Source organism: Gossypium arboreum, chromosome 11 (assembly GCF_025698485.1).
Source record: "Gossypium arboreum isolate Shixiya-1 chromosome 11, ASM2569848v2, whole genome shotgun sequence".
NCBI classification, from domain to species: Eukaryota; Viridiplantae; Streptophyta; class Magnoliopsida; order Malvales; family Malvaceae; genus Gossypium; species Gossypium arboreum.
This window is the reverse complement of record NC_069080.1, coordinates 74952609-74955810: the sequence shown is the minus strand read 5'-3', so window position 1 is coordinate 74955810 and position 3202 is coordinate 74952609.

The window sequence follows — 3202 nt, the reverse complement described above, 5'->3', positions numbered from 1 at the left end:
CCCATTTAGCCCATTCTAGCCTGTATGGCCAAATCACAACCTAAGTCCACGAAATCGCCCGTGGATCTCAAGCAACCTATTGGCCTCCCCTTTACGAGTGTTCGCGCACTCGCAAGACTATCGTAGCCAAACTTTCGACATTTCGGCATTTCGACATTTTGGCATTTTGGCTTTTGCCGATTCATAGTATGTGTGCGGCGTATGTACACACTTAGTAAGCAAGCCTGCTACGATTCCGTTAGTCACCAATCTGCAATTGATATAACCATTCAATTAATCGTATACTTAATACATATTTTACCTAAAAATCGAAACCTCACCTTAACCTTACCTTGAACACCAATCCTTAATAGCTTTCCTTGATCACGTACTCCCTAGATCTCAATTAACCTTACACATTAAAACCAGAATAATAGATGACTCATATCCAACACAAATCCCCTTACCTTAACTATGAACATTTGACCACCTTAGCCAATGGGAGAGGAATACTTACCAATATTGCAACACCTAAGGAGCAATTCAACAATGAGCTAAGATCCGAGATCCGATACTAATTCCCTACCAGAGTTGATTAGAAAGAGTGAGGGAGGGAAGTATTCGGTATTAACAATACTAACCGAAAAAGAGATACGATACTTACACCAAAAGAGTAATCGGCCGAAGAGAGATTCGGCTTTTCGGCTTTCAAACTAATATGGTGAATAAGGTTTATTTGGCACAAATTAAAGAAGAAGGGTAAAAGAAGGAATCGGCTAACCCAAAGGGTAAATCAAAAGAGATCTGAGGAGAGAAAGAATGATAAAAGAATCAGCTAGCAAAGAGGGAAAAGCCAATCGACACTTAAAGAAAGAAATAAAAAATTTGGCATTAGCCTAGGATCCTAAACTCAGCACATATTTATAGCCTCTAACCAAACTGCCTGACCCTCAATTCCCAATTCAGCTCTATCACTTCCCCCTTCTTATCTCCTCGTTTTTCTCCCTGATCACTCCCCAATCTATTTTCTAAATTTTCTCTTCTAAACACTCCCCTTGGAGTCCATCTTCACGCCACTTCCAACCTTCTAGAAGGCCAAAATTAAACCCCTAAAAATACTAAGCTAGGATTTGAACCTCGGACCTCCTTGTTAGCCACAAAGCCACCTCCTTACACCCTAAGTAGCGTCACTTAGCCACTTCACCACAATGCCTTTTTGATGCAATTTTCCCCTATTTTTATTTAAAAGCTGAACTACTCCCAACCCTGGTTCCTTTAATAATTAAATTAAAATTCCTTTGCCACAAAACTCAAACCCAGAACTTCTCCAACAAACCTAGACACTTAAAATTCCTTAAACCCTTTCTTACTAACTTAAAATTTGTATGAAACCCAAAGCCCAAAGCCCAATTCATCTAAGCCCAAAATTCGGAGCGTTACAACTCTACCCCCCTAAAAAAAATTTCATCATTAAAATTCCCAACTATCAGTACAGCCGCATAGCATAGACTACCACTGCACGCTCCTGCTGCGCACTCTAATTCTAAATTAAGTAAATAACTTATTATAGATAAAGTACATACCAATATCCACCTCTAGAGCGACTACATCCTCTCGACAACGTGCTGCATAGACCAACGCTGGCTCTCTCGCCTCAGCATGACTAGCACCTCTGCTCGGTGCTCCACGGCCCAAACTGTTTCCACCTCTGGCCTGACCATGGCCTCTAGGCGGCTGCTGACCACCCCTCGGTGGTTGAACATCACCTCAGCCCGCAACTGGCACTTGAGCTGGCATTCTGGGGCAATTCTTGATCCTATGCTCCCTACATCCACAAGCTAGACAGCCTTCCGTCCTCTTCCAATACTCGCCTACATGACCTTTCCCACAATCAGCACAAGGTGGCACCCCTAGATTAACAGCAGAGGGCCCTGCTCTAACTGGCCCATTATATCTGGCCCTAGCCCTAGGCCTCTCTCCAACACCAAAAGTCTCAGCCTCCCTTTTATTCTTACCCCTTTCTTTTTCTCGATTTAGGCACTCCATGCGCTTTACCTCCTCCACTATCTTTGCTTTCTCCACCAACTCTAAGAAAACTCGCTCCCTTTGTAGAGCTATCAATACCCTGAAGCTATCTCTAAGTCCATCCTCAAACCTAACGCAACGCTCATAGTTCGTTGCCACCACAACTCTTGCATACCTATTAAGGCGTAGAAATTCTGCCTCATACTCAGCCACAGATTTGTTTCCCTAGGTCAAGTTCAAGAACTCCTTTCTTCTAGCATCCACATAACTCTCTCCTATATACTTCCCTTGGAACGCAGCTTTGAAGAACTCCCAAATGACCTGCTCAGGTTGAATGCCCTCTTTCACTGTCAGCCACCAATGGTAAGCTTCTTCCCTAAGCAGTGAGACTGCCCCTTTCAATTTTTGTTTCGGTGAAAGTCCAAATCCTCCATTATCCTTTCCATAGCCTCCAACCAATATTCTGCCACGTTCGGAGTCACGCCAGCCACGCCCTTAAAGATCTCAGCCCTGTTCAATCGGAGTCGCTCCGGAATGGACCCCCAATTTCTAGTGCCATTATTGGGCCCAGCGACCCCTTCCAAAATCCTTAGCATTGCCTACGACAATGCATCATCCCCCACAGTCGGATCGTACTGTTCATTCCCAGCCACAAGTGAGGTCGGCACCTCCTCTACTCCAACATCGGGCATATGGCCTGATGCCGATGATTCAGCCCTAACACTTCCGCTGCCTCGAACACGGCCTCTCGTGCCTCTTCTAGCACTCATTGCCATTTAACATATTTTCTGGATTAAAAATTTTATGAAGTTTTAGTTAATTTAATAATTAAATCGATGTTTTATGAAAGTATTTTAAGAGAGAGTTGATTTCGTAAATCCTCTACAGTTTCAAGATCCTCCGAGCTTCAGTTCCTTTCTACATAATAATCTAAAGTAGCCCTCTAACTATCTACCGTATAACAATTTAAACAAGTTTAAGAATAAGAGAATTTACTTGGTTCGACGTTGGAGACTCAGGGTGCCGCTCAGCAAGACTTCCCCTTTTCCAAAACAATGTAATTCAATCAAAACTACATATATATAAATATATATATTTAAAACAAAAAGAAATCAAGTAATAAGGCCCACTTCACAGCCCGCGTTTTACAACCTGGGCTCTAATACCACTAAATATAACACCCCAAACCTGGCCCGGA